Here is a 13,851-nt window from a genome sequence, read left to right as displayed (position 1 = left end):
TGCATTGCAAGGATGGTCAAAGATGTAAAGGATCTATACCCTCAAAACTATAGAACACTTCTGAAAGAAATTGAGGAAGACACAAAGAGATGGAAAAATATTCCATGCTCATGGATTGGCAGAATTAATATTGTGAAAATGTCAATGTTACCCAGGGCAATATACACGTTTAATGCAATCCCTATCAAAATACCATGGACTTTCTTCAGAGAGTTAGAACAAATTATTTTAAGATTTGTGTGGAATCAGAAAAGACCCCGAATAGCCAGGGGAATTTTAAAAAAGAAAACCATATCTGGGGGCATCACAATGCCAGATTTCAGGTTGTACTACAAAGCTGTGGTCATCAAGACAGTGTGGTACTGGCACAAAAACAGACACATAGATCAGTGGAACAGAATAGAGAATCCAGAAGTGGACCCTGAACTTTATGGGCAACTAATATTCGATAAAGGAGGAAAGACTATCCATTGGAAGAAAGACAGTCTCTTCAATAAATGGTGCTGGGAAAATTGGACATCCACATGCAGAAGAATGAAACTAGACCACTCTCTTGCACCATACACAAAGATAAACTCAAAATGGATGAAAGATCTAAATGTGAGACAAGATTCCATCAAAATCCTAGAGAAGAACACAGGCAACACCCTTTTTGAACTCGGCCATAGTAACTTCTTGCAAGATACATCCACGAAGGCAAAAGAAACAAAAGCAAAAATGAACTATTGGGACTTCATCAAGATAAGAAGCTTTTGCACAGCAAAGGATACAGTCAACAAAACTCAAAGACAATCAATATTCACAAATTAATCAACATGATAACATCACATCAATGAAAGAAAGGATAAAACTATATGATCATTTCAATAAATGCAGAAAAAGCATTTAATAAAGTACATCATTCATGATAAAAAAAAAACCATCAACAAATTAGGTTTAAAGGGAACATACCTCAACATAATAGAGACCATATATAAAAAAAACCCAGAGATATCATTCTCAATGGGGAAAAACTGAAAGTTTTTCCTTTATGGTCAGGAACAAGACAGGGATGTCCATTCTCACCACAGTTATTTAACATAGTACTGGATGTCCTAGCCAAAAAAATCAGACAACAAAAAGAAATAAAAGGCATCCAAGTACTCAAGGAAGTTGTTAAACTTTCAGTATTTGCAGATGACTTGATACTCTATATAGGATACACAAAAGACTCCACCAAATTCTGGAAGAATTGACAAACGAATTCAGTAAAGTCACAGAATACAAAATCAACGTACAGAAATCTGCTGCATTTCTATACACCAATTATGAAGCAGCAGAAAGAGAACTTAAGAAAACAAACAAGCAAAAAGAGAAAAAGAAAAAGAGAGAAAGAGACAAACCAAGAAACAGACTCATAACTGTAGAGAACAAACTGATGGTCACCAGAGGGGAGTTGGGTGGAAAGATGGGTTAAATAGGCGATGGGGTTTAAGGAGTACGCTTGTTGTGATGAGCACTGGATGTTATATGGAAGTGTTTCACATTGTATACCTGAAACTAATATCACACCGTATGTTAATTAACTGGAATTTAAATAAAAAAATAAAAAATATTGCATGAAGTCCACCTGTGAATAATCAAATTAAATCTTTAAAGATAGCACTCTTTATAAGACTCAAATCAACTCCATGAATGATTCAGTAAAACTGACAAGAGTCTCGGTTATTGCAAACCACCTAGCTAGATTAGAAAACACAATGGAATATTACTCAGCTATTAGAAATGAAAACACACTAATCTTGTATAGCAATGTGATCCAGGAGAAATGGGGCTGTAATAATTTTGTTTGTTGCTGCAAGCAATGCTAGCCAAGTTTTAGAAATCATTCTCCCACTGCCATAGTAGAAGAAATTGACAGTAGAAAAGATACAAATAAGCTCTCCTGGGACATTTCTGAAAGATATTTTTACAGCATTTTCTTTCTTATTTAAAAAAATATTTTATTTTGGGGCACTTGGGTGGCTCAGTTGGTTAAGTATCCATCTCTTGGTTTTGGCTTAGGTCATGATCTCAGGGTGGTGATATCCAGGTCTGCATAGGACTCTGCATTGAGTGTGGAGCCTGCCTGAGAGTCTTTCCCTTTGCCCCTCTCCCCACTCTCTCTCCTTCTCTCTCTCTTTTGAAAATATTCAAAACAATATTTTATTTTTGAGTAATCTCTACACCCAGTGTGGGGCCCAAACTCACAACCCTTAGATCAAGAGTTGCATGTTCTATTGACTGAGCCAGTGGGTGCCCCATGCCCCTTTCTAAGTCTAAGAGACTAATGCCAACAGGGGCTGCTTATTGAGGAAGCATTAATTTAGGATTTTTAAACTAGAGAATCAGGGCATCCAGAGGAGTTAGATCAAGCTGAAATCGATAGAGTGTTGACAAAACTTGAAATAAGTATGTGTATTATAGGTCTCCAATAAGAAACTTCAATCTTAAGATATTGAGTACCAACCCTACTGGTATTAAGATCCTCCCTATACCTCATGGTGTGAAGCCTGAAAACTACATTTCCCAGACTCCTTTGCAGTAAGATGTATGTTTAATCTCAGGGAGAAATTCAGTCACTAGAGATATAAATGACAGATTTGAAATCTTTTTTTTTTCTTTTCTTTCAGCAGTAACAGATGAAATGTTTGTCAGACTGCAGACATAAGTAAGGCTTGCAGCATCTTCTAGGTGAGCTCCTGTGAGTCACCTGTTTTGGTATTGGAAGCAAGTGAGAGAGCTTCAGTGACACTTTCCTGAATTACCACACTCGGACTTCCTAAAAGCCTACAGTGGCACACCCTGACCTTTATTCCCTTAGCCTTAGAATCAGTATAGGTATCCAATTCCCTCTATTAATCCCTTCTTGTTAAAACAAGAAGAGAAGTTTCTGTGTTCCCAACAAAATATGATTTAGATGCTAAGAATAATATAGTAGAATTCTTAGCATCTATGTACGATGTACACATAGAATTTCAAATATAAGCCAATTTCTTTTTTAACTTTTTATCCTTTGTTGATGGTTGATCAGGAGCATGAACAGTGCACAGTTGTACTTGTCACAATACATAACATACATAACTCTTATCTTCCTAGGAATATTGGAAATAAACATTCCATATGAACACAAAGTATTATGATAAAGATTACCTGAAATAGTTATCTAGGTTATTTGATTATTTCATAGTTATATGGCATAATTATCTAGCTAATGGATTTTCTGGGATATGAGTGGGATGATAAAGAGAAAAATCTTAAGTTTACTGATCCCTCTTTCTGCTCCAGTCAAGATCATTTCAGAGAAATATTCCACTGTAGCAATCCAGAGGCCAGAAAATGGCCAAATGGAAAGAGAAATCCAGCCACAAGTGAAGGGCTGAATGGCCAGCTTCTTCAAATAAGCATTTACTGTCAATAACAGAAAACACAGGTAATATTTAAAAAAATTAGTACCAATTTTTGTGATTTCCCTGATTGTCACCTCATGGATATTTCATTAGGAAGACACAATTTAAAAGATGTATTTGGTAATGCTGATAAGCAAATTTTATTGCATGGAATCAACTCAGGGAAAAAAAAACTACACATATATTAGGGAACATATTTTGACTGCCTTTACATACAGAGCCTCTTAGGGGAAAATAATTCATTCTTAGAATTTACCTTGTTTATCTTTTTGAATGAAACTTGCAATGACAAAGTTGGCATGCCTTTGAAGCTATTAAAACATTAAAAACTGAAATATTAAAAAAACAAATATTTTGAGAAGCAGGAACACAGAGACAACCTTTTTCATTTTTTATCTAGAAATTAGATTCTGGGTTGAATTGCAAAACTTCCTGCAACACATATTAGCACTCATTTATTGTTGCTCATGTCTGACATTTAAGAAAAAGCTACAAAATTTTATTGGGAAATATGAAGTCAATCAAACAACCTTAATGTGAATGAGTGCAACGGCATGTCATGTTCCTGGATGGAAAGACAATATTTTAAAATGCTATTTTACCCTCTAATTAATTCCTACATTTTCTATAATGCCAATCTCCGTGGGACTTTTGATTTTTTTTTACTTTCCAAAAATTATTCTAAAGTTCATGTAGAAGAATAAAGAAAATGTAATCATAACATTTTGAAAAAGATATGCTCATCACACATTATATGCTATCCAAGACTAGAAAAGGGGTGCCTAGGTGGCACAGTCTGTTAAGCATTTCTGGCTGTGATCTCAGGGTTGTGAGCTAGAGCCTGACTCTGGCACAGCATCGGCTTGAGTTTCTCTCTCCCTCTGCCCCTCCCCCCAGCTCTCTCTCTCAAATAAATAAATCTTAAAAAAAAAAGTTAAAACTTTGTGGGGAGTGGGGAGGCATGGCCAGCATGGCCTAAATCCATTCACGAAAGGAAATACTCTGGAGCCATAAAAAAACAGGTGTATCTATCACCCAGGAAGATGATGACATGTCAATAAGGGAAGAAACAAAACTTTGAAGACCAAAATATTTCGCATGATTATATTTGTATTAAAACTGCACACAAGTTTATATGCATACATGCAAATGTCTGCATTAGCCTAAAAAAATCTGGCAACACACCAAACTGCTGATGTGATCATATCTGAGACACAGTGGGAGCTGAGTAGACATCTACTCCCTATTTCATGTGTGTGGATACACATGCACGTAATAAATATTTAAAGTAATAATGACTTTGTGAGCAACTTTTAACTTTTTTGCATTTTCAGCATTATTCAAATTAAAATGCAAGGAAATCCATCATGTATTGCTTTCTGTCAAGGTAAATACACACACACACACACACATTTATTCAAGAAAGAAACTTTGATATTCCTCTTTTGAGGATGAATCCTTTTTATAGAAATGGCCTTTGTTGTGCTGAGAAATTTTGATCTCATGTAGGGAAATTAGGGAGCAGGAGTCCGAGAAACCTGAACAGCTTTTCAGGATAAGAAAAAGTTTGCTTGCACAATGTGATTTGAGCTATTTGCAGTCTGCAGTGTGATTTCAATAGTGCCTCTGCCACCCCTACAATATGTGGAATAAAGTCTACATGGCTCCCTAAAGCTTTGGTTATGAGTGTACTCGTTGAGTCAATTAGCCTGTAGGTCAAGGGTAAATACAAATAGAGCTCAGAGAAGAAAGGCTATAGAAGTAAGCAGGAATTTTCAGAAAACTGGGAGATATTTCATGTTTTCCCCAGGTGTGGATTTGCACAGTGCTTCAAGGAGAACAAAAGCTGTACTTGTGTACTTGTGTTCCTTGGAAGTGAGAAAGCTTGTCCTAAGCATGACAAAGCTTAAAAGTGAGAGACTGTAGCTGTCTATTAATTTGAAGGCTGAGCAAGGGTGATTAAGAGGAGGGGTCAAGAAGGCTGCCCAGACAGATGATAGGGTCCCAATTTAGCTGGCATCTGAGGAGTGGACAAAGGAAGCCAGAGGCTGGGATGGTAAAAATTTATAAGTAGCCATTCAGGGAAGACTTTGCAGAGATAGATCCCCAGCAATGAAAGACTTGTGTCTGAAGAAGCCACAACCAATTCCTAAGAAACAGTCTTAAATATCAACCCTGCCTGCAAAGCACAGGTATATCTCATTTTACGTAGCTTTGCAGATATTGCTTTTTTTTTTTTTTTTGACAGACTGAAGGTCTGTGGCAACCCTGTATCAAGCAAGTCTACTGGTGCCATTTTTCTAACATTATTTGCTCACTTTATGTCTCTGTGCCACATTTTGGTCATTCTTACAACATTTCAAACTTTTTCATTATTATTATAATTGTTATGATGGTCTGTGATCAGTTATCTTTGTTGTTATAAATAGTAATGGGGGGGCATCACCAAGTGTACCCACCCATATAAGATGAGGAACTTAATAGATAAATGTCATGTATGTTCTGACTGTTCTACTGATCAATTATTCCTTGTCCCCCCTCCACAAGTCTCTCTATTCTTTGAAATGCAACTATATTAAAATTAGGCTCATTAATAACCCTATAATGGCCTCTAAGTATTCAGGTGGAAGGAAGAGTAGCATGGCTCTCACTGTCAATCAAAAGCTAGAAATGAGTAAGCTTAATGAAAGAGGCATGTGGAAAGCCTAGTTAGGCTGTAAACTAAGGCTCTTGCACCAGTTAGCAAGCTGTGAATGCGAAGGAAAAGTCCTCCAAAGAAATTAAAAGTGCTGCCCAGTGAACACATGAATGGTGAGAAAGCAAAACAGGGTTTATTGCTGATATAGAGAAAATTTTAGTGGTCTGAAGAGAAGATCAAACCAACCAGAACATTCCCTTAAGCCAAAATCTAATCCAGAGCAAGACCCTAACTCTCTTCAATTCTATGCAGTCTGAGAGAGATGAGGAAGCTGCAGAAGAAAAGGATGAGATTAGCTGAGATTGGTTCATGAGATTTAAGGAAAGAAGCCATATCCATGATATCAAAGTACAAAGTGTAGGTGCTGATGTAGAATGTGCAGCAAGTTACCCAGAAGATCTAGCTAAGTATTAATGAAGGTGACTACACTAAACAACAAATTTGCAATGTAAACAAAACAGCCTTCTATTAAAAGACGATGCCATCTATGATTTTCCTAGCTAGAGAGAAAAAGACAATGCCTCAAATCTTCAAAAGGCAGGCGGACTGCCTTGTTAGGGACAAATGTAGCTAGTGACTTAAATTGAAGTCAGTGCTTATTTACCATTCCAAAAAATCCCATGGCTCTTGAAAATTATGCTAAATCTACACTACCTGTGCTCCATAAATGGAGCAACAAAACCTGAATGACATCCGTTTACAACATGGTTTACTGAATATTTTAAGCCCATCATCAAGACCTACTGCTCAGGAAAAAGAGTCTTTTCAAAATACTATTGCTTATTGACAGTATACCCGGTAATCCAAAATATCTGATGGAGATATTCGAGATTAATGTTGTTTTCATTTCTGGTAACACAACATCCATTCTGGAGCCCATGGATAAAGGAATAATTTCAACTTTCAAATCCTATTATTTAAGAAATACATTTCATAAGGCTCTAATTGCTATAGATAGTGATTCCTCTGATGGATCTGGGGAAAGTAAATTGAAAACCTTCTGGAAAGGATTCACCATTCTAGGTGCCATTAGGAACATTTGTGATTCATGGGAAGAGGGCAAAATATCAACATTCACAGGAGTTTGGAACACATTGACTCCAGCTCTCAGGGATGTCTTAGAGGTATTCAAGACTTCAGCAGAGGAAATAACTGTAGATATGGTGGAAACAAACTAAAATGAGAAAAGGAGCCTGAAGATGGGTCTGCAATGCAGCAATCTCATGATTAAACTTTAATGGAGGAGGAGTTGCTTCTTATAGAGGAGCAAAGAAAGTGGTCTTTTGAGATGGAAACTACTCCTAGTGAAGATGCTGTGAAGATTGTTGAAATGACAACAAAAAGTTTAGAATATTACATAACCTTGGTTAATAAAGCAGTGGCAGGGTTTGAGAGGATTGAATCCAATTTCGAAAGAAGTTCTACTGAAGGTAAAGTGCTTTCAAACAGCAAAATATACCGTAGAGAAATTGTGAAAGGAAGTGTGCATTGACGTGGCAAACTTCCTCGTTGTCTTATTTTAAGAAATTGCCACGACCACCCCCACCTTCGGCAGCTGCCACTCTGACCAGTCAGCAGCCTTGCACATTGATTGAGGCAAGACCCTTCACCAACAGAAAAATTACAATTCACTGAAAGCTCTGATAATGGTTAGGTTTTTTTTAGCAATAATATACATATTTTTAAAGATGCTGTTTATTTATTCATGAGAGACACACAGAGAGAGGTAGAGACACAGGCTGAGGGAGAAGCAGGCTTCCTGCAGGGACCCTGACATGGGACTCAATTCCAGGACCCTGGGATCACTACCTGAGCCAAAGGCAGGCACTCAACCATTGAGCCACCCAAGTGCCCATCAAACAAATATTTTTAAACTAAGGTACGTACATTGTGTTTTAGACATAATATTATTGCACACTTACTAGACTACAGTATAGACTATATGCACTGGGAAACCAAAAATTCATTTAACTTGTTTTATTGTGATATTCACTTTATTGCAGTGGTTGGAATTGAGCCTGTAATATTTCTGAGGTATGGCTATCATTTGTCTGTTGTTACAACCCTTATAGAATCAATTTGGAAGTAGTGTAACAGAGTTAAAATATGTTTGTTATATGTTGAATTTGTGTACCAAAATCCATATGTTTAAGCCCTAATCTCCAATATCTCAAGAATGTGAACTTGAAAAAATGGTTGATACAGAAGTAATTAGTTAAGATGGGGTATATGTAGTAGAGTAGGCCCCTGAGTCAATATTTCTGATGCCCTTATAAAGGGGAAACTAGGACACAAACACATCCATAGAGGGAATGCCCTATGAAGTCAAAGGCAGAGATCAAGCAAGGAATGCCAATGATTGACAGCAAACCTGCAATATCTCCAAGGTATATCTTTAGCAATGCCAGGTTAGTGCTCATGTTAAGTAAAATGTTTCTGTGCCACAGCTCTCTTTTCTACCATTTAAATCCAGGAGGTCCCAAAGGCAGCCTAGCATGTGGGGGAGTGCTAGATGGGTCTTATAAAATATGGTGAATCTCAAGTTCCTGATTTCAACAATAGGCCTAATATATTTAAGAATATGCTGCCCTCCCTCAACATAGACACACTTGAGAAGGAAAATGCAAAACATACTAATATTCAAGATGCAGTTGTTTAAAATATATACTGATAAGTTAAAAATATTTTTTTTAGTTTGATAAATTTTCTGGCTATAATACATAAGATTTGTTTATGCAGCGATATTTATTGTGCTAACTTTGTGCCAAGCAGTCTTTTGGACATCAAGGAAATAAACAAAATGACAAAGTCTGGCCCTTAAGAGATTTATATCCTACTTGGGGCAATCCAAAATAAAAATATAATGTCAAATAGCAGCAAGTTGTATTATTAAAAATAATTTGGTTAAGGTGATAGACTGACAGGATCACTAGGATGTACTTGAGAGTGTAAATTTTAGGTAAATTAAAAGAAATGAAGAAATGAGTCATGTGACTATCTTGAGGAAGAGCCACCTGGCCAGAGAGAATGGAGTGCAAAGGAATAAGGTGAGAACAGTCTTGCTGGCTTGGAAAGTGCAAGCAGGTCCTGGTACTTAGATTGTAGTCCAGTCAATCAATGAACCCCTTACTTCAGATGAAATAGCTTTCAGGGAGAGGGACCTGTGAGGTGCTTGCCTTGTTGTGGGCAGGAGCTGAAAGAAAACTGCTGTGGGTCCTGGTCGGGAAGAGGGTCTTGCATTCATAGATCATGCTCTGAGATTCACCTCTATTCTGGTGGGTTAGCCATAAGCATTAACATGTGATGGAGATGGAAGTCCTGCAACAGTCAAGCCTTCTGCCATGCTAGGTCCTTAAAAGCAATACCATATTTACCTGGGGAAGAATACCTGGTCATAAGAAATCTTACTCCTTGTGACCAGTGTTGAGTTGGGCAAAGTGGCTGTTTATTACACTCCCACTCTCATTTTTAACTCACTGTATGTAATAGATCTTTTCCTTTTCTTCTCAATAGGGTCAAAGGGTGCATGATCCCATTGAACAAAATAGGTTAGCTAATAACAATTGAAGTAAGTTGTCTAGATATTGTCCTGACTCCTTACCCCAGTAAAGACATTACTCATAGGGCTCTTTCATACATGGGGCATATAAAGCACTTGTTATAGTGCTTGGCACAGAGTCTGCTTAACAGATGATACTCATTACCAAGTGGTAATCATGATAGCCTGATATTCTTCTAATTAGTGGGTAGTTACCAATCAATACAAATGAATGAAGTTTCTGTTTGTCATAAGAACATGGTTGGGTATGTTGCATCACATTCACATAGTTCATATCAACCAAAGCAGGGGGATATATGCATATGGATTGCCTTAGGACCTCCTACCCCTTCCTTTGTAAGCCTGGGAATAAGCGGTTCCTGAAACACATGATTAGATGCTGGTGAACTCCTGAATTCACTTTTATCAGAAAGAGAAAGGGAAGAATGGCTACTAGGAAGCATCCAACAGTGTCTGCTATAATCTTTAGCTTTCCTACCTCTATGCCTGCCACTTCCTAGAGAATCCCATAACCATATGGTTCTGAGTTTTCTACATATGTGATGAAGTGAGCATTAAATTTCCATATGGAAGTATTTTCTCTTCTGTATACCCCATGTTCTTTTATGCTTTCAGACTTTCATACATGTTCTTGCTTCTGATTGTCATTCCTTTTCCTTTCTCATTTTACTCAGTCTTCAGGATTTAACTAGTGCCCTTCCATTCACTTATCCATTCAGTCTATTTCTGATAAATATCTGTTGCCTATTATAAACCAGGCATATGGAAATTATGACAAAATATAGCCACAACCTATAATGGAGGACACAGAAATGTAAACCAACAATTAAAATAGAGCATAGGAAGTGCTAATATGGAAGTATGCAACCGAGCTTCCAATCACCATCCATCTGCTAGGAGGTTAATCTTGGTGGAGAAGATGATACTTAAATGGTGTCTAGAAGACACAAAATCAAAAGGGAAGATTAGCTTTTCTAGTATGTGCAAGGTTCTGGGAGAACTTGTTTCCTTGAGGAACATGAAATGTGCCTGAGCACAATCCAATGGTTAAAGAAGACCTTCCTAACTATTTCACAGAGATTTTATATCAGACTTAGTAGGTTTATTATATAAGAGAGCTTTATAAACCATCTTGTGTAATCTAAGAGTCATTATATCTTAGTGGAAAAAGTAAGGGAGCTAGATAGATCTGGATTTGAATCCTGATGCTTCCTCATGCTAGCTATATGACTTTGGGCAAGATATTTCCTTCCTTGGAGCATCTTTCTTATCTGTAAAATGAGAATGATTGTGTTCTAATATTATAAGGATCAAAATAAGTCAGTACTTGCAAAACACCTATAAGTGCCTGTCTTATGGTGAGTTTTAACAAATATTACCCGTTGTCCTTGTGTGCCAATGTTAATTAACTTTGGTATTAACTTCCACCTTGAAACCTTCTCCTCACTGAGCATCCATGGTACACTCTTTCCTAATTCTAACCTCAACTTTACATTCCTTTTGGCCTCTACTATGGATTTATTTTCCTCTGATGGATCTTATTTTTCTCAAATATTGGTAATCTCCAAAAGTTTGTCTTACCATCTTTTCTACTCAATTATCAAGTAATAGCATCCAAATTAAAGGTAAAATCTATTTTTTAATGCCTTCTAATTTCAGTGGTTTCTCCGAGCCCCAGACCTATATTTCAACAACTCTAAATATAACTTTATTGTGTTAGATATCTATTGCTGTGTAATAAATCACCCCAAACATAATGGCTCAAAACAACGTTTATTATTCCACAGTTTCTGTGGGTGTGAATCTGGGTCTGGCTAGCTGGGTCATGTGGTGGCTCATGGTCTTTCATAAGGAGGCAATCAAGGTGTCATATGTGGCTGCAGTCTCAAATCTCCAAACATACTTGTGTGGCTGGATCTTGTCTCTTGTGAGTTATTAGAATGATATCAATTGTTTCTGGCAATTGGATATAGGCTTCCCTCAGCTCCTTGCCACACGGGCTTCTCCATAGGACAGCCAACAACACGGTAGCTGGCTTTCCTCAGAGAAAGTTAAGAGAATGAGAGAATAAGCAAGGTGGAGCTCACAGTCTTGTACTTTAATATCTGATGTAATATCCCATTACATTTGCTATGTTCTGGTAGAAGTGAATTGCTAGGTCTAACCATACTCAGGGGGAAGGGATTGTATATTCCTATGAGGTAGATATCCTCATTTTCAGATGAGAAAAAGAATTTAAATACATTGCCCAATACTTGCTAATAATTTTTGGATCTGACTTTTGAAATTTAAATTATTTTCAAAATTTTGTATTTATTTTTAAAATTTTTTGGTGAATATATATATTTAAGGTATATAATGTGACATTTTGATATATACATATATTGTGAAATGATTGCCACAAACTCATTAACAGATCTATCACCTCCTAGTGACTTATTTTTTGTAGTGAGAACATTGAGAGCTTAGCAAATTTCAAGTATACATTATTTTTAATTATAGTCACCAAGCTGTACATTGGGTCTCCAGAATTTATTTGTCTTATAACTGAAATTGATCAATATCTCCCCATTTCCCTCACTCCCCAGCCTCTGGTAACCACCATTCTACTCTCTGTCACTGTGAGTTTGGCTTTTTAAAAAATATATATTCCACATAACAAATATTCATGCAATATTTGTCATTCTTTGTCTGGTTTATTTCACATAGCATAATGTCTTCCAGTTTCATCCAAGTTGTGGCAAATGACAGGACCCCCTTCTTTCTCACAGCTGAATTTTATATTTATATATAAAATATTGTCTTGATCTACTGTTGATAGATAGCTAGGTTGTTTCCATGTCTTGGTTACTGTGAATAATGTTGCAATGAACTTGGGAGTGCAGTTATCTCTTCAAGATAATGATTTAGTTTCTTTTGGTTATATACAAGAGGAAGAATTGCTGGATCATATGGTAGTTCCATTTTAAATTTTTTGAGGAATTTTCATACTGTTTTCCACAATGGCTGCACTAGTTTACATTCCCACCAACTATGCACAAAGGTTCCCTTTACTACATATCCTTGCCAGCACTTGTTTTTTCATTTTTTGGTAATAGCATTCAAATAGCATCCTGCACTATTCTAACAGATGTCAGGTGGTATCTCATTGTGGTATTGATTTGCATTTTCCTGGTGGTTAGTAATGTTGAGCTTCTTTTCATACACCTATTGGCCATTTGCATGTCTTTGGATAAAAGTCTATTCAGGTCCTTTGCCCATTTTTTAAGTTATTCATTTTTTTCCTGTTGAGCTGTATGACTTCTTTATATATTTTGCATATTAACACTTATCAGATATATGGTTTACAAAATATTTTTTTCACATTCCATAGATAGCCTTTTCATATTATTGATTATTTCCCTAGCTGTGCAAAACCTTAGTTGATATAGTTCTCCTTGCTTATTTTTGTTTTGTTGTCTGTGCTTTTGGTGTCAATTTTGAAAAATTTTTGCCAAGACTGATGTCAAGGAGGTTTTCCTCTATGTTTTCTTCTAGGAGTTTTACCATTTCATTTCTAATGTTTGTCTTTAATCCATTTTGAATTGATTTTTCTGTATGCTATAAAATAAGGAAGATTGTTTCCTTTTTTCATGCTATTATTTCACGCTAAATGATGACTTAAAAAATATTTTATTTATTTATTCATGAGAGACAGAGAGAGAGAGAGAGAGAGAGGCAAAGACACAGGCAGACGGAGAAGCAGGCTCAAGGCAGGGAGCCTGATGTGGGAATCGATCCTGGGAATCCAGGATCACTCCCTGGGCCAAAGGCAGGTGCTAAACCACTCAGCCACCCAGCGATCCCTAAATGATGACTTTTGAGAATGTTTTAAAGTTATATTATTTTCAAAGAGCTATTTTCTGCAGCATATATATGCCTATTCATGTATATACAAATGAAGCTGACCCAAAGTTTCGTATGCAAATGTAGACCTAAGAAGAAATAAACTTAGTCTTTGGATCATAAGTCTCATTTAACTGGATGGCAGCATAAAATATGATTGATGATAATAACTAGTTTTTCTGGCTTCGATTCTACCTCCTTTTTCCTTTCAAATATTGTTAAGATAGACTTGAAGCGAGGCCACATTTGACATTATGGATAATACTGCTTTATTTTTTTAT

This window comes from Canis lupus, chromosome 22, assembly GCF_003254725.2.
Source record: "Canis lupus dingo isolate Sandy chromosome 22, ASM325472v2, whole genome shotgun sequence".
Taxonomy (NCBI): Eukaryota; Metazoa; Chordata; class Mammalia; order Carnivora; family Canidae; genus Canis; species Canis lupus.
This window is presented reverse-complemented; position numbering follows the sequence as displayed.